Source organism: Haliotis asinina, chromosome 11 (assembly GCF_037392515.1).
Source record: "Haliotis asinina isolate JCU_RB_2024 chromosome 11, JCU_Hal_asi_v2, whole genome shotgun sequence".
Taxonomy (NCBI): Eukaryota; Metazoa; Mollusca; class Gastropoda; order Lepetellida; family Haliotidae; genus Haliotis; species Haliotis asinina.
In genome coordinates, this window is record NC_090290.1 from 14,620,837 (window position 1) to 14,645,792 (window position 24,956).

Sequence of the window (24,956 nt, forward strand, 5' to 3'; positions counted from 1 at the left end):
TAGTCGGATGCAGGGGTATGTGCTATTGACGATGCATTGTACGTGCCGGAAGGTGAAACATTGCAAGCATTTGGAATAAGCCAAGTCAACAACAGGAAAAGAGACAGAACCTCTTGTTATATACTGAGTATAAGTAACACTTCAGTGGCTTTGCAAAGACATCCCCTGTGTGGAATGTGACACTAGACAGGAAATAGAAGAGCTCCCAGACAGAATACACACTTTTATTACTCATGGTTCAAGGCATATGAAATAATGTGAGCATGCACGTTATACCGCAGACATGTCTCTTCATCAAGGACATGTGTCGACTTACCGTAAGCTAAAGCCTCGTTTTGGAGCTATATTGCCTCGATTGCATCTTAACAATGACATTTGATCAATTCATCTGCTAAATATTGTTTATGTATCGGAATATTGTCATGTCAGACGACCCTAATTATTAGGGACACAAAGTCTATACTTACGCAAAGGGATCCTCTACTACGACTTTGATGCGAAAGAAAAGTAGTTGATCCGGAATTGATGGAGATGTTGTCCTCTGGCTTTCGGTCCACACTGCAGTGAATTGATATACCAGACTCAAATGTGTACGTATATTTGTACATAGTTTTCAGTTAGGAAGATTATTTTAAGAATCAAAGTGAATGGCATTGTTTCCATTTTGAGAACACATTGAGAACACCTTTAAGAATCTTAATCATGTTTTACACTTCATTTTCCTCTTAGTCCATAGTTCTGTAGAGGAAGCCTTGTAACACTCAGTCTAACCTCCACTAATTGCCACTGCATGCTTTCAACACTCCTTGTCCCAGCTCTCGGCCATGTCTATTGTTTCGCTGATAGCCCAAGCTGACCACAGCTTAACTGCAGCGTTCAGAGTTTAAACTCAGATGCCGGCTTGTACTGTACAAAACAAGATATAACCATAGTAATGGAAATGATATGATGATTTAAGGTTAATTCATATTGTATATATGACCCGTGATGGTCACGTTGTACAATAGGCCTTCAGTAACCCATACTTGCCATAACAGGCGACTATTCATATCGTAAGAGGCGACAAGCGGGATCGGGTGGTCAGGCTCGCTGACTTGATTGACACACGTCATCGGTTCCCAATTGTGCAGATCGATGCTCATGTTGTTGATCACTGGATTGTCTGTCCAGACTCAATTATTTACAGACCGCCGCCATATAGGTGGAATATTGCTGAGTGCGGCGTAAAACTAAACTCACTCACTCACTCACTCATATTGTATATAATGTTTTATATATGGATTGTTTCTTGTTTAGTATAGGTAGAAATATGACTTACGTTGGAAAGAGGTCCTTCCATTCCCCCATATTCATTCCTCCGCAGATTAACAGAGATGACTGTAAGTGGTTCAACCCTATATATTGCACTTTATTTTTAGGCTTCTAGTTATTTTTGCGAGTCCTCTAGTATTTGTTGCGTTAGGTTTTGTTATCAATTCTGCTATATATCAGTTTATAAACATTATTCGGGATGGGGGAACGGGAGGAGCTCTTGCCCTTACGGAAGCACGTAATTCAGGCTTGATATACTTGAAATATAATATATCCAATAGATATTCATAGCAGATGAACTATCAGTGTGTTATAGCGAGTATATGTAATGTATATGTACTGAATGCAGGTCTAACCATAGATTAACTAAATATCAGACAACTTATAAAAGTAATCACAAATCCGAGTGAATGCATGCATGTATGTTTGAATGCGTGCATGCATGTATGTTTGATATGTGTAATTGATTGATTGATTTCAGTGTTGTCACAACCCCTAGTCTACAGTACAGAACCCTGTGCACTTAAGTACACAACCCTGTGCACTTAAAAGAACCCACGAATCCGTTGGTGTATGACCAAATGGTGGCCACATGAATACGTGCAAACACCTAGTTGCGGGTACAGCAACATGCAGTGAACTTGGACAAAGTACAGTGACTATATGTTCCAGTCCACCCAGCTGTTAATGGGTGCACCGTTAGGATGAGAAGGCCACAACAGCTCGGTGCGCCTAGTGGCTGCAAGAGTTGTATACTCCCCAGGAGATTGATAATAGGATGTGCTGTGTATATGTGCGCTATATGAATATCCTAGTCCGCTTGAGTGCATGTATGTTTGTCTGAATGCGTGCATGCATGTATGTTTGTCTGAATGCGTGCATGCATGTATGTTTGTCTGAATGCATGCATGCATGTTTGTCTGAATGCGTGCATGCATGTATGTTTGATACGTGTAATTGACTGATGCACATATCTAATCTTATCTGTAGTTCCATGTTTGTTTTGTGTGGCAAATGCACTTTTATATACTTGTATACGCTCCCTGCATACATTATTATTTGAGATGCAGATCTGTGGCCATTCAGAAGGATATCAGCTTGGATACAACCAACCTGGTATGCAGTGCATATATGTAAACCATAAATGTATTTACTATAGTATTTCTTAAAGACACCTACAACATGCTTTTATGATCGTTTTAATGATCGGAAAGAGTTCCTTTCGTTCTCCATATTCCTTCTACCGAGATTAACAGACGAAACACTAGGTGGTTTAACTCCACAAATTGTGCTTAAGTTGGGGGTTTTAATTAGTTTTGGGAGTCATCTAGTAACTGTTGTGTTAGGTTTTGTTAACAATTCCAGTATATATGAAGTTATAAATATTATCTGGGATGGGGCACGGGAGGACCTCTCACCTCGTTGTTTATTTGTGAGTGAGTGAGTTTAGTTTTACGCCGCACTCAACAATATTCCACCTATATGGCGGCGGTCTGTAAATAATCTCGTCTGGACAGACAATCCAGTGATCAACAGCATGAGCATCGATCTGCGCAATTGGGAACCGATGACATGTGTCAGCCACGTCAGCGAGCCTGACCACCCGATTCCGTCAGTCGCCTCTTACGATTATCATAGTCGCCTTTTAGGACAAGCCTGCATTGCTGAAAGCCTATTCTACCCCGGATCTTCACTGTATACTTACATCAATGTAATATAACATTAGTACTATAACGTGTGACACTTTTCAGATGTATTCAATTAGATGAATTCTATAGATTTGATGAGGGATTTGAATATGTACACATTTATGTAATTTAGTTTAATATATTTCTTGTATTCTTTGAGACCGTTTAATACATACAGTGGTAATAAACGGGTCAGCCTCACAACCCTCCGTCGTTTGTATCCTTATAGATCGGAGGCAAACATGGCGCTGTTATAGTAATTCCCTATAAATTGTTCATTCATTGTTCCCATGTGGGAAAGAGGAACCGGATCTTCCTCGTGACGACTGAACCACCCGGTTACCACACTTTCCATGAACTCAGTGACGAAGATTAAAACTGATTTAGTAGAATATTATTAAATTCTGCGCATCTATCAGTATCATGATACAGAACAGTGCCATCGGGAAAACGAACACAAACTGTCGATCAACTGCACCCCGTAAATTCGCTGAAAAGACTAACAGTAATAATAGACGAAAACAAAGGAATTAGCAAACAAACAAATCTTATAAAGTTAATTTAAAGACAAAGGCAAACTTTTTCACCCAAGTCCTATATCCTGGAGGTTTGAAAATTCCTGTCAAAATGAGACAAACGCAAAATAATTCACACATTTCTTGTATCTGGGGTTTTTCAAAACGTCCTAAGTTACAACATGTAAAACATAACATCATTCTTTAAGTGAATTTCCTACTAAATGAATTGACTGTGCACGTAACATCCGAGTGGTTGACATGTAACACGGTGATTTCCATCGCCGTCAGCAAATATGTTACAATAATTCACTTGTCGCCCAGAACAGTCAGTCAGATTATAGCACTGAGAACAAAAAACACCATCTAATACTACAGTAATTTGCGGTTATAAACTTTCAAGAAATATTTACATAATTCATTTCGTTAACGTAAAAGGGATAATCAGATTTTATCGTGATGAAGTGTCATTTACTTCTCATATTGGGCATAACGAGACATGTTTAAAACGCTCCTGACAGATAATGTCCTCAAGGTTGATGAGACGGAACGTCGTTAAGCCAGCCACTCTGGATTGGCTGCAGGAATCAAACGTCAACAGCAAACATCCTTAGTTTCACCCCATTGCCAGGAACAGCAGTTCAAGAATTCTTGGACACCGAAAATGTTTGACTGCTATTTTCTGACCAGCAACATGTATGATTTATAATATGCAAAAGGAGCTGCTGATTTATAAAACATGAATTGTGATTAAGGCAAGGGTGACAGCATCAAAAGATATCTGAAACTATTTTTCTATTCAATAGTACTTTGAAGACTTTTTTTGTTTCGGATTGTTGATGCCTTGGTGCATGTATACTGTTTTCATGTATCCGAAAATAAGGCCTACTGTAGTGCAGTGTAACGACAGTTATGTTTCATTCCGAATTTGTAACAATATTGGAAACCCGTTCTTGATGCAAGCATGCTACAAATGAAGAAACTCCGTCTGATTTAGCATCCTTAGAAGAAAGAAGCCTTGATTTCATTTAGTGCAATTGTGAATTCAAATTGGATATTCGGGAAATAGACTAAACAAATTTACTTCTCAATTCGACTGACCAGTCAGCCATTTGTGATGAGAAACACGAAGTCATGCTGTGTAGCTTTAGACAAATTGTCGCACAGGCTATTGTCATACTGCAGACAGAAGAACCACTGTAAAGCATCACAAGTGTGCCTTAATGAGGCATGAATACTTTCATGAACTCACATCCGTGTGTATCCGTGCTGCAACTGTTCCCAGGCTGCCAATAAGGACTACACATTGAAATAAAATAATGTGGTCATTTTGTAGTGTTCATAATGTATTTTTAGATTTCACTCGTCGTTTCACGCGTGTAGAACCATTAGGCAATAGCAGATCAATATGTTGTGACTGCACGTAGAACGACTATTTTCTGCTCCTCGGATATTACACGACTCAGGTACTTCTGTGGGTGGATGTGTTTACAAACAATAAGAGAGTGTAGTATCGAGTATAGTTCTTGATACTACTTTGACATGTTTGGCCAAAGTAAGCCAGGCAAAGGAACTGGACATTTTTTCCTAAATGAGCATTCAAGGTAACTGATGCATTAACCTTGGGGCATATTCTTCGACTAATACTGCTTCCCAAAGGATCCACAGTATTTCATATCTCAGGTACGATCAGCAATTTCATATTCTCACATTGAAATCGCTTCATCGGACTTGTTCAGTCACATGAGATCGTCCAACAAGACTATATAAGTGATTGAGGAAGAACTATCGATTTAGTGCATGCACATTAATGATCACATCAAAGACAAATCTGCTGTCGCCATATACTGAAACTAACAACTCATCTGGATTCTCAGAGTCTTGTCCAATATTCGGTCGTATTGGATTCAAGAAGGGGACTGCTGGATCCAGCAAATGCACATCTACTCGTTGTCTCAAAGTTTAACATCAATACGTCATAAAATCACCGAAGGACGTTCTATATATTAAGTATCTGAGACCTGTGGAACTAATACAGTGGACATTCTGAAATCTCAGGGAGGATACAAGCTCCATTTCAATAAATTCTTTTACGTTTTAACAATATACAGTTAATTGACTTCTAAATTTTAAAACTCTTCCACAAAGCACTTTCCAATTTCCTTTCTTCAGATATCAAAACGTAGGTCTTTTAAGTTTTGGGATCATATTTAGATATGTCCTGTCTAACAATGACTTTCAATGAAATTTGCTAAATGGTATTCGTTTCTAAATTGTACATCAAATAACCTTAGATACCCTCTAAAATCACGATAAATGTAAAAGCACGATTAATGCCTTCAGAAAATATGTATAAAGTCCAGGCATGTCCATTCCGTTTCTATTAGCTTTCAAATTATCGGATAAATCCTGAGAACAAATGTATATGTTCAGAAATGTCCACATGTTTGACAGAATACAACATAATGTAGCAATACAGGGGGTTTTCTTTGCAAAATTTGGGTCCCATAACAGCTCCAACACACAGGTTCCTAAACAACAAATGTGGATGTCATTCGAAAAAGGTTGCTGGGCACCGTATTTTGTATTCATGGTTCTTAGCGTTGATCGTACTCGAAGGCCTAGAACAAACTTGCACCCTTTGGGTAGTATTCCCAGTAATCAATGGGTTTGTCTAAGGTTCAGCCTTGCTGTGAGGTAAGACTTACCCAGTTAATACGCCCCCAAATAATGCTGCTGGCGTGCAAAAAAACCCTTCATCTCTGCTGTCACCTCCTGGCATATTCCAGTGGATTCTGCCGCAGCGCGCTTCTTTCAGAAAGAGGGGCGAAAGGTCAGTCAATTATTGTCTGCAATGCAGGTCTCTCCTGTCAGATGGAAACCAATAGACGAGATGTTAGTGACAATTCGGCGTGGATCAAAACCATGTAAAAAGCCAACTCTGTCGTGTTAATGTTAAAAGCATGTATTTATACATTAACCTGGTGTTTCGATGTCCACGTCTACGTCTGGTGTCCCCGTGTTGAATCTCTTTTATTCCTGCTCATGAGAGCTCGTAGGCCTGTAGAACAAAGTCAGACAGCAATATTAGTCTTCATTAACAAATTAAAGTTACAAGTATAAGTACATACATGCCCACTTTTGTGGGTGATATTTTGTCCTTAAATCAGTGCCGTGGACATACCTGCTTAAAGTGAGTTACATTTAGGTGACTTCGGCAATATTTCAGCCATATCGTGATTGTGACTAAAACAAGTTGTGAAGTAGGAGATAAACATCATGTGTTGGCCATTTTCCGGGTGTTATTGAGTATTTGAAGCACGGGAATATTTCATTTGAAACGCCGGAGTTTCAAATGAAATATTCCCGTGCTTCAAATACTCATGTGTTGGCCATTTTCCGGGTGTTATTGAGTATTTGAAGCACGGGATTATTTCATTTGAAACGCCGTGCTTCAAATACTCAATAACACCCGGAAAATGGCCAACACATGATGTTTATCGGCATTGTAAACACAAAAGTAAATCAAAGGGTTTTACTGTCTGCACTCGTTTACATCGAGTATGGGTTCAAGAGTGAAGTGTCCTCAGCTGGCCGTTCCAGCTGGTTCCCATGGTAGCATCTGGAGTTGCTCATTTGTGACGTCATTCTTACTTTACGTCACAATATGATTTAAATGACGTCACCACTGTTGATAATACAAGAAAACAATTGTTTGCGAAGTTTCTACGTGTTAATACGCAGTGAATAGTCTTGCAGTTTCCGGGAATCTAATACCATTTGACCATGTTTACCAACCAATCAGATTACAGAACACAGTGACTTTTGGTTTACAATTCATCATAAATATATGCAAATAAAAACCTGTCAACGAAGGACAGTAAAAACAATTTGAACATCACAGTAATTTAGAAGTAAAAATGGCACCTATTTTTAATGGGCTAAAGACAACAACTGGCAGAAGTTAGAAGGTAGATCAACTTACTACGGTCATATCAGCATAAAAAATGAAAGTCATTTTCATTCATGTTTAGATATGATAGCGAGCTCTTCAGTAGGATTCCCCTAAATATTACCCATGGTTCATTCCATGGAAACACATAAAATGGCAACTACAATCGAAGTAAAAGGCTTGAAGCAGTGACATTCAGCTTTTGATGGAAATTATAATTGATTATCGTTGTAATTAAACTTCGTATCATATATCCAGAAAGATAGAGTGAATTAGTACTTGATTAGATTTAAAAGGTTCATTCGCAGGACGACGACTCATCCATTCATAAGAACAAACCACGATAATAGCAGGTCGTCTTCCTGCGAACTAGCCAGTAGCCAATTACACTAAACAGTCGACAGCCAGTGTGAGTTTAACGATTTAATTCCCAGTGTGTGGGGGACCGTATAAGAAACATACCAACACGAATATCTGTTAATGTGCATTTCATTGATGACAATGCAGCAGACAGTATACAAATGTACAGTTCAAGAGTTGATTCAATGGACATTACTAGAGTTTAACAATGGGAGGCAGTATCAGCGAAGTCTAGAACGTCAATGTCTCCCCTCCGTGGCTTGTCTTTCAAATTACCGAGACTTCTGTGGACGTCATGGTACGTCCATAAATACTGGACCAGATGGATCGAGTTCTTCTTTTTGTTCAGATATCAGGAAGCGGGTGAGTTCGAAGACGTTTGGATGGGCCTTGGCAACAATCTTAGTTTTGAAGCAGGCTGACGCCTAACTCTTTGTTCTAGGTATATGTTGAAACGTGTTCGTCACTTTATAGTAAATGAAGTTTTTGAAAAATTTGAAAATTCCTTTATTCAGTAAGGAGATAGCACTTTTACTTGAGAGTATGAAAGTCTGCTGAAACAGGAATATGCTATGTACAACAATATTTTCATTTTATTTGTTTGTTTTTTTTTAATGAAAATTATGACTTGAACTCTTATTATGCACCATCTCACAAAATGAAAATTCCCCTTGGAAATAAACAAGACTTACTTCTGTTATCCACTTGGCCTCCACTTTGACCTACCACAGAAATGTGACAGATAAGAGCAATTGATAAGAATGAAAAGGGATAGAATAGGTAAGAATTGAACAAATCTCTTTTGTAAATCAGATGAGTGTGTGTATTGCAACAGGTATGTCTATTCATTATCAATAAACCGATAATATAAACTATTAAAAAACGCTTTTTAACTCATCAGAACTGTGTGTTGTTGTAAATTAAAGGCGACTTACTTTATTTGACAACGTCAACATTAGTGAACAAACAAGGACCACACAATGCTGATTTCCACTACGTTAGACTTGTGACGAGTCAGACCCTATCATAGTATTAGTCCTAAGTGGATACCCTAGCGCAACATGATACGTTTTAGAGGATAAGGTAGGACACCTATCTTAGACCCCAGGATCAGAGTTAGGATACCCTATGGATTTTATCCTTAGAAACCTCGGACATATTGCTCCGGAAGTACAGCAACACGTGAATTTAGGCGACTGCTTTGAAGGTGAATCAGATTCGTGTTGTGACGTGATTTCCATCATTGTAATTATGATGTTTTAATGTCACATGCCAGCGCAAAGATCCACTTTAACCAATCCCATGAAGACCACACTTGGAACATATCAGACTCCCTGTCTCAGTTGACACGTCATCGTATCCCAGTAGTGAATATCGGTGCTCATGCTGTTAATCACTTGGGCGTGATTAATCACTTATTTACAAACCACCATAATATAGCTGGAATATAGCTAAACTACTAATCAAGGCCACTAAAGGAACCGAGGTGAGCACAAGCGCTCACGCACACACACGTAATATACGAACAATATTATCGAACCCATTGTAAAACCCTATTGTACATGACCTCAAGCCATATGTCTCCGTGTGATTAATGTTGTTATGTTAACGAATTATGCACCCTCGATATTCACAAAATCCCGTGGAATGCCATGAATACATCTTTAAGAGTTGCTATAATGACTTCTGTCTCAGCTACGGTGATTCAAGACATTCGATTACTAACATCCCTTGCGGAATACCAATAACGCAAAAATAGAAAGACCCTCTTGACATTGTTGGGTGGCAAAGGGATGGTGTCTCTTTGTGAATGTCATGGACACAAGGACTTCCGCAGCAATGGGATCCATACATTTCCCAAATTAAACCTGACACGGGTAAAATAAATTAAAGAAACTATCTTCACATATCCATCCAACCTTTCTGATGATGCTTTATGGCACCGCCTGGTAACCAACTAGCACAAAATATGGTGCTGAAGCCAAGCATTGGCCAACCTGAATTCACACCATTAATGACTAATGCCGTGGAATCCCTATTGACGTATTGTTAGGACAGCTACTGGACGACTTGGAATCCCAACGCCCTTTGTACTCTGCCTTACTCACTCTCAAACAGTGGATGAGGTACATTGTAATGACCAAATGCATGAGAAATGTGTCTGTCTGTTCACTATGGACAACTGACGTTTGTTTCACTAAGTCACTAAGATTTGGTCTGCCTGGCCATTTTCTTTCATTCGCGTCCCTAGAGAGGCTGATCAACCTTCAGTTGCTGGCGATTTGTAGCCCGTTTTATATGACATTTTCTTTCATAGTTAAGATATTACTCTTACAATAATATCTGTAATATTCTAGTTAGTTAACTGTCCTTTGCTTTCAATTGTTCATTTTTATTTTATTTTTTTTTATTTTAAAATTTTGTGGGGGGGTTATTATATAATATACATTTTCTTCTTGTTAAATTAAAACTTTAAAACTTTAATGGATGATATGCTGCTGATGTAACTTCACCTTTTTACTATCTCACTCACTCCTTTCCTTCACCCAGTAGTTTTGTTCTGGAATAGTAAACCTTCCAAAACGTGAGCTATTCAACAAGTGGCGCATCTGCGACATGGGTGACAGCCAATCCAATTACCCATTCTGACTTGTAGTGGACGTTCCCGCCTTTTTCCAGGCGATTGACTAGCATCTGCATCTGTTTTTCAGGAAACAAGGGGGGGGGGATGCTGACCTTCTTTTGAATACCTTGAATACCTAGTATCATCACTATTTCATTTATGGCCATTAAACTGTTCTGTCACTGTAACTCTTTTTGTCAGTCATTCCCACGACTGTCTGATCCATATCCACAGACAGACAAACACACACACGCACAGAGAGAGAGAGAGAGAGAGAGAGAGAGAGTGTGAGAGAGAGAGATGTGTGTGTGTGTGTGTGTGCTCACCTTATGCTTTTGATTTCTGCTATCTTTACAAACCTCTTGCATACATACGCAGGATGCATTTTACTTCTGTTCTAGTAACACCATGAATGCCTTAACGAATGGATTTAATAATTGTGTCACTTCCGCATTCTGCTGCTTACAACTATGTTTGACAGCAACCATGAGAAGCACATGTCACAAACATGGCAACATGTATCGCGTTTTCAAAAGTTCATTAATTGAATTCTGCTGGTGATTTCTTCTCAATGCCCTTACTTTTAATTCTGACAATGAATCGATTTCTCAATCAAGTGCAGTTCTGAAACAACCTCTTTCCTAAATCCTTTGAACACCACTTATACTGACAAATATTTTCTTTAGCTGACATCTGTTAACATATTTCTGAATAAGGCTTTTCTGCATAAGGCTCTTGTTAAATGTTTTAACTGATAACAGCTATCTTGATGGAAATTGATTCACAACACACTTCGCACACTGTAAAACAGACTTGCCAGTCTTCCCGCGGTAAACCATCGTTGTGTGTACAGACAACCCGAGCAGAATAGGAATATCCACTGCCACAAATATACCTTGCACATTTCATCATTTATCTTTTATATTTAGCTAGCCACCAGTTATCGCCGTGTACCAGATATCGCCAACGCCTGGCTGTAGCGCTTGAAAAGACAGCTTGATTCGTACATTTTCGTAGCATGTCACACATTGACACATCAGTAAAGCGATAGGCTACGAGAGTTGAAATCAAACTATCTCCACAAGCGCTACAGCAAGGTGTCGGCGATAACTGGTACACGGCGAAAACTGGTCAACTGGTTGAAGACTTTACTCATACACTCAAACGCCGATCAATACTCATTCATTCATTCATTCATTCATTCATTCATTGCAGTAAAATGTACTTAACGTTTTCTAGATCCTACACGGACGTTTCAGAAATCATATGTGTAATGAAAGGTTGTTGAATTATCAGATTATAAGTAAACAGTTTATAATTCAATTATCCGGTATACGTAACACGTTTCCTCATGACTTGAATACTCAGGATCCACCATCCGAAATCCAGCAGCAAACCCAACAATATCCGCGGTTACATTCGCAGTATTTCTTACTGAACAATTGGTGTACTTACATGTTCAGTCTTATTTAATATCGAGATTGAAGATGTTACATGTGTATCTAGAGATTTTAGAATTTTCGTCGTATGGATCAATACGCTGTATCCTTTCATCACTATGATCACCTAGGCTCATTTAAGTCGTAAACACCCCCGCTTTACTCCAGGCAGTTTCATTTTTTCCTTTCGGCAGATCACGGATTTACATACTTCCCCCGGGAACACAAGGTCACAGGAGTAATCAGAATGCTATTATATCACACTAATGATGTTGTTTTGCTCACCTTCACAAAACAGTTTCCAATAAGGATTGGCACTCGAACTTGACATTGAATACGGCGGTGCTCTCAACAGTACAATTCTAAATAACAGTACCTGGTTGTTTTAACATGCGTACCTGTAAAATATGTCTTGTACGTAATTACAACTGTGAACCGAAACGTTCAGTGGTGAATATTAGGATACTTCAGTAGTAAGTGAGTGAGTTTACGCCGCACTGAACAATATTCCAGCTATATGGCGGAGGTCTGTAAATAATCCAGTCTGAACCAGACAATCCAGTGACCAACAACATGAGCATCGATCTACGCAACTGGGAACCGATGACATGTGTCAACCAAGTCAGCGAGTCTGACAACCCGATCCCGTTAGTTGCCTGTTATAATTACGACAAGCATAGTAGCTTTTTATGCTTCAGTAGGTTCAAAATAATTGAATGAGTGTACGAAAAGGTGACGGTCTCAGATGTTTGCCACTGCCGTGAAACCCTCAAGATAACTCCAGACATATCACCGAGAATGTATCGGAATTCAAGATTAATAGCAGTAATATTGTTTCAGAAAAAAATATATATATATATATATTTGTACATCACAAATCAAGTATCAGGATCGGGTGTTTTGACTTTGTTGACAAATATCGTCGTACCCTACTTGCGTTGATCGATGCTCGTGTTCCTTGTCACAGGACTGTTCGATTATTTACAGTCCGGAACCATGAATGTTCTTAAAAAGACGTCATTCAACCAACAAACAAAACCCAAACTTTCATGGCCCTGCTTGCGTTTATTAACAATCGTACACATTTCTTGAGTACACAAACGGTTCTGTTAAATAAACTCGGAGAGTGAAACAACGAGAGGAGCCTTGAAGTATTTGAAGAGAAACATGCTTCTATATATTTTTGACGTTAATTGGACTAATGTTTAAATCCGTGGGACGCATGGGACCCAATGATCACGTTCCCCCGTGTGCATACAGAATGTAAAAACACTGGATGATGTCACGAACACAACAAAAACATAAACAAACAAACAAAAACAGAACAGCAGAACGTGTCTGAGAGATAATGCTGGGGATAGAGATTTTTAATAAGATGAGTGAGTGAGTGAGTGAATTAAATGAAGCAGAGGACTGAAGTACCCATCTCCAACAGGTTATATGCCTGCTTCCAAATATAGATCCAGTGTCATTTTATGGATGTAATCTGGGGTTTCATTGACTATGTTGCTGAAGCTGGTTATTCATTATTTTCAACGTACTCCACATGGGGATCAATTATTCCTGCTAACAATGTTAGAGTAACTTGATGCCAGTGACAGATTTCCTCCGCTTAGTCTTGTGAAAAGTCTTTCACGGGAAAAACTGGTGATGAGATGGGAACAATCGTCACCCTTTTATGATCACATCGTGCATTTTATCAACAATAACTGCAACATTTTGCATCACCTTCGAGACTTGACATCTTTCCTCTGCACATCCAATGCCAACAACTTAACAGTGACAAAGGAAAGACCATCATCCCCTGAAGTTGACACATGCCAGCAATGATGACTGATGGACTGAGCCTTTCCAGATGAAGATGTTTGTTTTCATGATCAGGCATTTAGGACGTATTCTGTTCTATTTCCGTAATTCTACATGTAGTTACTTACCACCCCAGGGCTTGTTGATCTCATACCGTGATCCACTGTCTCCGAAATATGACTGATAATAATTAAGGACACCTGATTCTGTCACATTATCACAGTTAGTCTGTGCTGCTATCGGACACCTGATTCCTTCAGATTGTTTGTGTATCCCCGAACAACCACAACTTGCAAGCGTGAGTGAGTTAATATTTAACGTCACATCGGCGATAGTGCAGCCATATCGTTACAAGAACGTTCTTGACATAAGGAAGAACTATATGATGGTAACTGATGGTAGATCACCATACGGGGGACCATGTCACAACATGCAAGAAACTTTCTAGAACATGGTTAGTTAATATGGCAAAATCATTGCACTATATGTGTTACCATGATACGGGTATTCCTAGAAAGAATGACGATGGAACTGCTTTGTGATTAAGACATTCGCTCACCGTACCCAGAAACCAGGCCACCACTTCCTTAACCCAATGTGTGCTTTGTGCCTCAAACACTAGTAAAGTAACTGGAAGAAACACGTCAGCATATTAAAATGGGAACGATACACAGATCGGCAAAAAGGGAGCTTGAGACAGCAACACATGAGCACTACGTTGGTTTATCTACTGTACTTTCTGAAGAAGACTAGACTTGTAAGACTGCAGGCTGGTTCACACGGAATGTTCGAAATACGAAAGAAAACAGGCATGTGAGTTGGGTTTTTTTAAAAAAACAAAACAAAAACATACTAAGTATTGATTTGAGAGAATTTTTAGACAGTTTAAATTTTGTAGTGATTAAGATGCTGGTTGATAAAAAAACACTGGCGAACGGTAAAAAACAGTGGCGGACATTTCTTCATGGTGAAGACGGTAAAATCGTATCTGCAGAGAAAAGGACATGTGAGCTGTCAGTAATGTTATTTTTATTCGCTTTTTAGGTTATGGCTTGTAGTATCTGAAAAAGAAAACAAAACATGTTACATGTCATGTTTACAGTCTTGGAAAGTTTGGGTTTTTTTTGTTTTTTTAAAATAATATTATTTTGTTGTGTGGAATACCGATAGCCTTGTGCAGTCAAATGCATTGGTCACAATGATAATATGCTCGAAAATATAAATTAAATGCTTAAAGAATGGCGAGTGCTGCATTACGGCACTTTTTTGGATCTGGAAGTTGTATCTATGTCCAGGTATGTATGTACAATATGTTCCTGGCCTTAATTTGTACTGGAAGGTCAGTGGATGTCAATTGTATGTACACATTTTAACATTAAACAAACTGTAAGACTGCACATTTCTTGTCAAATCTTTTTGTCTCGTGCAACTTTATCACATTATCCGTAAGAAAAACACCACGCTTCGTATTAGGCAAGTGAACACTGATTTATTCAGAATGTGCAAGTTGAATGTAAGTAACACTTTACATCAGAGTGGCTATATTGATATATTTCCTGTTCTGAATGTGGCACAGGTTAAATTTCCGGAAAGAACAACTGTATATGTTGCTCAAAGCTTGAGGCCCACATCGCATTACAATGAAATTGTACAGCAGCCATGTGCCTCCATCAATGAAGTGTTGTCTCCAACCGCTTCAAAACGTGGCCCCGGCTTGTATTTACATTGATGGAATTGCAAAACTCAAACCAGACATTTGATCATTATATCTGTTAGTAATTGATGCATCTTGGCATTGTAAGTTTAGATGACCAGTAATTACCAGGTCTCCTTCAAAGCAAAAAATTGACTAAAAGGTATAGATATAAATATACACTAGCTGTAAATGTTTCGAGAGTATATTTTCTGTAATTTGTATGATCAATGATTAAGTGATAGTTATCACTGAGTCACGATGTTTAGAGTTTTGTGTGCGAATTGTGGGTCATTTCATATCATGTATGTACGATGGCAATGGTATTTTTGACGGCAGGCCTTCTTGATAGCGCTCCAGTTACCTGCCCTTGGCATTCTATTGTTTACCTCCTGTAGTCGAGGATTCTGAGTGACTGACGATATGGCCACGAATATCTACTGGAATATTCTCGACTGCTTGTCGTATATATGAAGGCTGGTTGTTGTGTTGAGGGACACACACGTGGGCGTACACTCGGAATTACTGGAGTTCTGCATCTTCCTATCATCGACTGTCAACAACATCCGACCTACAACATGCATCCACACTCCACACCTGACTGCTTACGGTTGAAACAAGCTCCATTTAGAATTTTAACTCTCTCTGTAATTCCACGATTCTGGCATGTTATCATTTTATATTTGTGACTCAATTGCATGATGCTAGAAATTTGTGTTTGTGATTCATTGTAACTTGCTCATTGTTTGCTCAATATGTTATTGAATATTTTAGACTTGTCTGTGTTATATTTTGCTGGTTCAGAGGGGATATCTTATATCTTTTGTCACGGCAATTTATTAACCGCAACAATAAAAGTGTGAAATAAGCGGTTGTGTGTCGTGGCCTGGCGTACTAGCTAATGAGTCTAATAATGTATATTAAACTTTGGTCCTCAATTTCTTTTGAGTGGGATGTTTGATACACAGCATTACTCTAAAACAAAAGGTTTACCAAGGTAATATAGGTTGTGCCTAGAATCACAGAAATAAATCTGTCTATCTGCAATATAGATGGATTCTCAAATGACGATAATCAACTGCAGATTCTGTTTGCTATAAAATAAAGCAATAAACAAGATTACAGGCACACATGTTTCTAAAACTGTCCGCTACCGATTAGGTCAGAAAATGAGCAAATACCTTCCCGTTACTTGTACGTAGGAATACTGAAAACATCGTCTTTTTATTGCAACATGTAAAAGCTTAATGCAGTACGCATTTGTCCCTTATTTTACCCAAGGGTAACCAAGGGTCGAGAATTACAATCTGTTTGAGTCAAACAACGGTCCAAATTGGTCCATGATCAAACATTAATTTCAACACAAAATGAAATGAAAACATCGCACCAACACTTGAAAAAAGTTTCATAACGTTTCCCTCCAAAATTGAAAATGGTTACATAACTATCATCATTTCATTTTGAATTTCCGTGTGAAGGTTTACAAGGGTAAAGAAGCAGTAAATTATTGCGATAACAGCATAATGGGCGGGAAGTACGTGCACGTGTGACGTCACAGGAAATGGATTTATTCACAAGGAAGATGAGACAATGAAAGTCAACTCTGACATCAAGTCCATGATTTTCAAAGATAGTGATATTTTAAAGGTGAAAGTGAAAGGGGTCGCCTTAAATATGCCCTGGTTAAATTTGTTAAACGCACTGTCTGTGCAGTTGGCGTGAGTGAAAAACATTGAAAAACTTGAGACAACGTGCAAGTGAGTCAGTCACAACTGACGGAGGAGTATCAAATATGCACTTGTGAAAGTTGACAAAGTTGATTTAGCAAAAACGCAATGAGAAGATTCTGTAGCACAAATTCCTTTCCTTATCAAATATAGAGAAACCATCTTACTAAACACTGTGATACAACTGGCATACTGTTATCTGGAATTTGGGTGTTAGTAAACCCTCTTACCAGTTACCTGTTACGATGGCCGTTTTGCCTTATTGGGGGTGCTGCCAGCTCTGGTTGCATACTCGCTTGGTCCGTCCGGGGGGCTACATCTAGGAATAAGTGGTCTGACGACCGGGATTCCTACCTAACACATAGCATCCATGTACTGGCACTCTGGCATACAATGAATAACTCAACACAAGTTTCTATACTCACATCGGTTTACTCGATCCCTCTCTTCATAACAATCGTACTTGGCCTGGACAGGGTTGGATGGGGTCGCAGATAGCCAGGGGGCAGTTGTCGGGCGGCACTTGTCCAGGGGGCAGTTAGCCTGATACCAGGGCAAGCTCTTTACTGATCAATCGGGATGTGAACGTTCTGCTGACTCTTCAACCCGCACCGCACCTCGCACCTTTTTAGTGCTGACGGTATCTTTTTAAGGTGTTCGAACCTGCTCCACCCTTATCACATGACCCTCTACAATCTCTCTGATTCGTTAGAAGTTACATCATTCCCTGGTCTCATGTCGTACCTCGTGATTGGAAATCTATCTTAATTCTAATCAGTGACTCGGCTTCAATTGCTGCTTGACGAATCTATTCTGTTCTGCTAAATCGTTTCTTGTATACGAATGCAATTTTCACATTATAACAGTTATATATAGTCTCACACTATAGCCGATAGTAACATCTGGTAGAGAAGTGCACAATTCGAAAAACAAATACGCGATTAAACCATGCACAAGGTCATAGTCTTTCATTAAAAATAGACTGGATAATACCTTCTAGAAGAGTACACCAGATTAGGTTTTATCTTTCTGTTCACGACCCGTGAAGGTCCGGGTTAGAACATTGGTCTTCAGTAACGCATGCTTGTCGTAAGAGGCGACTAACGGGATCGGGTGGTCAGACTCGCTGACTTATTTGACACATGTCATCGGTTCCCAGTTGTGCAGATCGATATTAATGCTGCTGAACACTGGACCGTCAGGGCCAGACTCGATTATTTACAGACATCCGCCATATAACTGGAAATATATGCGGTGTAAAACTAAACTCATTCACTTTCTATTCAGATCGCCACCAGAATGGGATTTCTGTAAAACATTTATCTTCACCTGGTATCCCTCTCCTTTAGGTATATGCCTCGTAATACCTCCTTTTTCTTATGTCAACCATATCGTCAGACAGGATTCCGCCATTTATTCTCTCACGTCATCATCTTCAATCACCTATTACCATTTCTTGTTTTGTCGAGCTGGATCCACATGATGGCTTGCCTGGGGCTCTTCATAGATGAATCATTTTCGAGGACACGAAAACAGGCATTACTGGCAGTCGGGTTATTGCATTAGGACGTTGTTATTGTCGCATATTCTCAAGTAGACACATATTTCTTTCTCTTGGCCCAACCAAGTTTAGGTAATGTCATAAGCTTTTGTCTTCAAGACAAGGTCAACTGGAGTAGCAGGTTCCATGGACCGATATTGACCTAGTGTTTCTGTGATGATGATTATCAAATATACTACTCAAAATAAATGAAAGACCAAATGTATTACTTGCATGATTTTTTTTCGTGGTGAATCTGCCATTTACTGACAGACCGCATCTTTCACATTGTCTTAGTGCCTGACATGACAGACAAGAACGCCCGATGTGCTCTTTACCACTTTGTATACTTTACATCCGTAAGATGATACGCTTAGAAAAGAAGCAAGTCAACAACACTCACGAAGCAGAATGTCTGGTTAGTTATAAGCTAAATATAAGTAACACAATACAGCTCTGTGGCTCTATTAGACAGCAACCCTTGACTGGAATGTGACACGAGACAGGAAACAGCTGAGTTCCTACTCTGAACAAGCACTTTTATTACTCATTGAACGAGCTGAGAAAATAGTGCACTGGCAACTTTACCCAACCACACTGGACACGACAGGCGAGCCATGTCTGCACGGACAGGGACTACATGCCTCACACTCACACCTCTCTTTGTTGCTCTCAGCGATTGTTTTGATACAGACCCCTGAAGGTCCCGGGTTAGAATAGGCCTTCAGCAACCCATGCTTGCCATTAAAGGCGACTATGCTTGTCGTAAGAGGCGACTAACGGGATCGGGTGATCAGACTCGCTGACTTGGTTGACACGTCATCGGTTCCCAATTGCGCAGATCGGTGCTCATGTTGTTGATCACGGGATTGTCTGGTCCAGACTGGATTATTTACAGACCGCCGGAATAGCTGGAATATTGCTGAGTGCGGCGTAAAACTAAACTCACTCACTCGCTGTTTTGGTCCATGCAAACTCATTTACCAGAAAACTGTCTAGCTTCGAGGAGTCCATTCCTCGTGAACGATCACTGACGTCATAGAGTCTCACTTGAGCGTATCGACATATTGGAGATGGTGGGTCACTGATGTTTTGTGACAACAGACCTGAACATACAACTAGATTACAGTTAGTGCTCTCAATCGATGTTGAGAATAACCCAGTCCCGGTAACTATGAGAGATCACTCTGAAAAGTGAACTAAAATCATATATTCTCTCTGAATTGAAAGACTTTAGACAATATTTAATTTCGAAGATGAGTGACATAGAGACTAAACTCACTGATCTAGGTAGCAAAGGTCCCTCGCTAGAATCCTAAATGTCGGATATAAGAATGATATTGAGAGAGTAATCCAATAACAAATCACTATGCATAGCGACTTGGACGCACTAGCACAGAAACTAGATGACATGAAAACAAAGGTTTTGAAATAAGATTCAGATTTTGACAATCTGGAAGTTTTCACTCGTCGAAATAATGTTACAAAAGTAGATTCATACAGATATCTAGGTACTATCTTTGCGTCATCGGATAAATTTAATACGTGTGTACAAGATGTATCATCTTGGGATAAAAAGTCTTGTTAGAAGTTGTTCATAATCTGCATAAACTAGACTTTGTCGACTACTCTGTTTTCTTCAATAATTTCTATTAAATTGAAACTGTTCATCTCACTGCATATAAAGATTTCTTAACCGTCGGTCCACCGCCACCAAATGCCATTGTATACGGCGAGTGTGACCGATATCCACTATACATAAATAGACAATGTCGATTTGTAAAATAATGGTTAAAACTTGTACCTATGTGTCATTATCGAACACCAAAGAAAGCTTATGTGATGTTACTTAATAATAATAACTGTGAATATACAACTTTTGTTGCCTATGTTCGTAATAATCTATTTTCACACGGTTTTGGCTATGTTTGGTTATCTCAAGGTGTTGGTGATAGTACATGTTTCCTTGAAATGTTTAAGAATGTTGCAGGTTATATATATTTACTGTAACAGAACGGTATTAAACACTAACGTTCTCGATATAGGTAGTGTATGTAGATAATATAAAAACCTACTGGAACCAGAAAACTATCTCTCTGTTAACAACGAAATATTATGATAAGACGTAGGTGTGAAATTTTGAAATCAAAAAGGTGGTTGGGAATTGAATTAAGTCAGCGATTATGTCAGTTGAGTAACAATGGAACTGAAGATGAGTGTATATCATTTTATCCTTGTATGCAACATTATCTGAATCCAAGACAGCGTTTTCTATCATTCATCGCCATTATTGATCGTCATGCCCTTTATCATCAACACGACACCAAAGAAAAACTAAACATCAATATTGACACCCATTAAAGTTGTTTGTCATTCAGTGAACAGCTGTGGTTATTTAGTGCGACACATAGGGCAAGTGTTGCTTTGTGTCTTTTAAAAAAATACATGAAAAGATCAACACACGCGCGCGCTTGCACGGACACACACATTTCTTTACCACATTTAAAAACTGTTTTAAACGATTCGCGTGATATTGTTGGGGGTTTTAAAATGTCAAATTGTATATGTATGTTCGAAGGTCGAGAATTCACGGTTACAAACACCAAAAAACGGAAAATCGGTGTTGCGAAAAAAACCCAGCATACTTTTCCGTTATGACCGAATTTGAGATGACAACATACACATAACAAGCACTATAAATGTCGGGAAGCTCTATCTGATATACCAATATTAATTGCAGAAACATTGCTGGCTTGTCCAAAGCCATGATTGCATCCTTGCTCTACATTTCTGTCATTCGTGTCAAGTTGAGGCTGGTAGACGATCACTATTTGCTAGAGCAAACAACACACATAACAGACAATAAGTTGTGGTTATAATCTTTCAAGAAATATTGACATAATTCACTCCGTATACATAAAAGCAATAATCAGATTTTATGTTCATGATCTGTAATTTTCTTCTAGTATTGTACATAACCAGACATGTTTGGGACGCCCCTGAAAGATAATGTCGTTACAGTTGATGAAGCTAAATGCCGTGAAGCGAGCCGAATCAAAAGTCTGAAGTAGACGTTTCCTAACGTTCCCGGGAACAGCACTTCCAGAATTCTGTGACACCGAAACCTGACACGGAGGACCATTATGAGGAATGATATGGACAATGATTTCTAAGGAGAAAATATATGTAACAGTCGTCAATGTCTTTTGTGAAGCATGATTTGTGTTTAAGCTGAGGCATGCAAAGTGAGTACACAGTATCGATGAGTATCGGGTAATCGTTATTTTGTCTATTTGAAAATAGTTTTTTACTTCACCATTTCGTTTCTCACTGCCGATTCTTATAGTCAGAACAGTTACACTAATTTCTTTCATGTCAAATATCATGTTGGAATTCCGTAACGTTAGAAAGAGTTTCCATCCTGACACTGTAATAATATACTAGACCCGTCCTGGTCAGAGGCATTTTGCAAAGCAGGCAAAGCCATCTTGTCAAGAGTCATTTCAGGAAAATGGTGGCCGATGTCATTTAGTACTATTGTGAATCAAAGTTGTTATTCGGTAACTAGACTAAATAAAGTGCCCTGGAGATCGACCGACCTGCCACTCGTGATGAGAACCAAGACACTCCGTTGTGTGGCTTTAAGCAAATTATGCCGTATAGTATTGTCATTCGGGGGGCAGAAAAAAGTCATATATAAATCATCACAAGTGCGCGTTGATGAGACACAAATACTTCATCATGAAGTCACTTCCGTGTGTTTCAGTGCTGCAACGGTGACAGATGTTTCCAGACTGTCAATAACACGATATTGTAAAGACTACAGCGATCATGGTACTGTATTCATATGATATCTTTAGCTTGCACTTATTGTACGGTGAGTGTAGATATGTTGCCTGGTAACAGCATTATGTTGCGACTGTACAAAGTACGACTATATTCTACTTCAGAAGTAAATGACTCCAGCAATATTTGCTGATGGGTGCGTTTGCAAACAATAAGATCCTAGCGTAGCAACCCTGACTCTTGATAGTGTTTTGAAACGCTTGGCACGAGACTCCATGGAATTTGACAAGGAACACGTGGTCTTGAATTTGAATTACCTAACAGGAAAACTGAACCACGTGCCCTAAACTCAAATCTCCTCAGACAAAACTGCTTCTCAAAAGGATCCAAGCCAAAAAGATATCTTAAATTTACTGAACCATCAACAATTTAATTTCATCACACGGAAATGACTCTTCGGGTTGTTCAGGCAATGGAACGTGTTCTGAAACTCGATTTGTAAAGCTCCGATGAAGTTTCCACTACTTCTTGCTGCAAAGACACGTCTGCCCGTAAAGATCACAGTAAGAATGTCTTAGGCAAGCTATTCTTGAGGCGACTAACAAATCTAGCTGAGTTAGTCGTCATCGACTCCCATCCACAATATTAATTCTAGCAGCTTGAGGTCCAGTCAAGCATGCTATCTATAACACGAATTCAAATAGTCACATATGACCCTTACTTAAATGAAGGGTACATTTCACAGCTTGTGTAAAGCGTTCAAAACGTTGTTTTTTTCTTGGTTCAATGGCCGGACATATGGCAGAGATTCTGAAGTTTGGGGATCTCATTTAAATATTCACTGTCGTAATAGGATTTTTAATGTACTCTGCAAATTGAATTGATTTCGAAACCTTAAATCAAATAACCTTTGATCTGTTTCACGTGCAAATCTAAGCAGAAGCACATATCTATAAATTCTAGGTGACTAAATAAGTGAGTGAGTGAGTTTAGTTTTACGCCGCACTCAGCAATATCCCAGCTATATGGCGGCGGTCTGTGAATTATCGAGTCTGGACCAGACAATCCAGTGATCAACAACATGAGCATTGGGAACCGATGACATGTGTCAACCAAGTCAGCGAGCCTGACCACCCGATCCCGTTAGTCGCCTCTTACGACAAACTGAGTCGCCATTTATGGCAAGCATGGGTTGCTGAAGACCTATTCTACCCCGGGACCTTCACGGGTGTGACTAAATAAAACATCATTATGAAGACAGTTTTGCAAAATTGCTGTATCATCACAGGGTGCATGCTAGTTAAATGCTAGTTTTGCTGTCTCCAATCTACTTCCCCTTTGTCGACAGATGGTTTTAACACATAACCTGTTTTAGTGACAATATGGCAGGGATATTGCCAATGTGACTGTAAATTTTAACTCACTCCGATCCAAGACACTTGTTGCAATAAAACACCCAAAGTAGATGATATTCACAAAAAGGTTGTACAGCACCGTATTTCGTATATACAGTTAATAGCGTCGATCGTACTTGGTGGCCTGCCACACTGTCAAACCTGAACGCTTTGGCTTGTACACGCAGCATTCAACGAGTTTGTACAAGGTTCAACCATGCTCTGAGGCTTCCCTTGTTATCACGCCCACATGTATTGCTGTTGGCCGTACTGAAATCCCATCTCATCTCTGCTGTCACCTCCTGGCAACTTCCAGCTGAGTGGAATCTGCAGGAGCGCGTGTCTTCCAGAAGTAGGGTCCAAATGTCAGTTGTTGTCCAGGGTACGTGTCTGTCCTGCCATAAGGAAACCAACTGACGAGAATTTCCACGGTGTTAGAGGCAGATTTGGCATGAACCAAATCTATGTAAAACCACCATGTTGTGTTTACTTAGAAACACATTAATGCACAAATTCTAGTAAAGTTTTAATGTTCACACATCTACCCATGGAGCCCTCATGTTGTGACGCGATTGTCATCATTAGCATCGTGATATTCCCCTTGCCTAATTATTGCAGTTGTATGACAGATTCCATAACACGGTTATACTTCAACCCTTAACTGCCGAGCATGAAACAGCATCATTCCGATCTGGGATGTTCCGTTACCTTTGTAATTATCGCGGAATATATATATATTTTTTTGTCTTTGTTTCGTGGTTTGTTTCTTTAACGCCACACGTAACTGATGAAGGCCTCTTTGGAACATGCTGTCCATTATAAGTTGTTAGAGGTCTCGAGGGGGTCATGGGTTGATGTACCCTCGATGTTTGTTCATGTTCCCTGAGCCTGTACTGTCAACCAACGGATTGTCTGGTTGAGCTCAAACACACCTCCGTTTCGGTAAAACTAAGCAAAATATAGTTAGAGATTTCTTGTGGAAAGGATGTTTTTGCTTTTGTCTCTATTAATTTGACAATCGGCTGCTTAGTTGGTGGGCGTAAGTCGTGGTTTCTGCAGACCTTTTACTTATGCAGCGTATGGTATGTTGAATATTGTGTATCAGTTGTAAATCTTCACTAG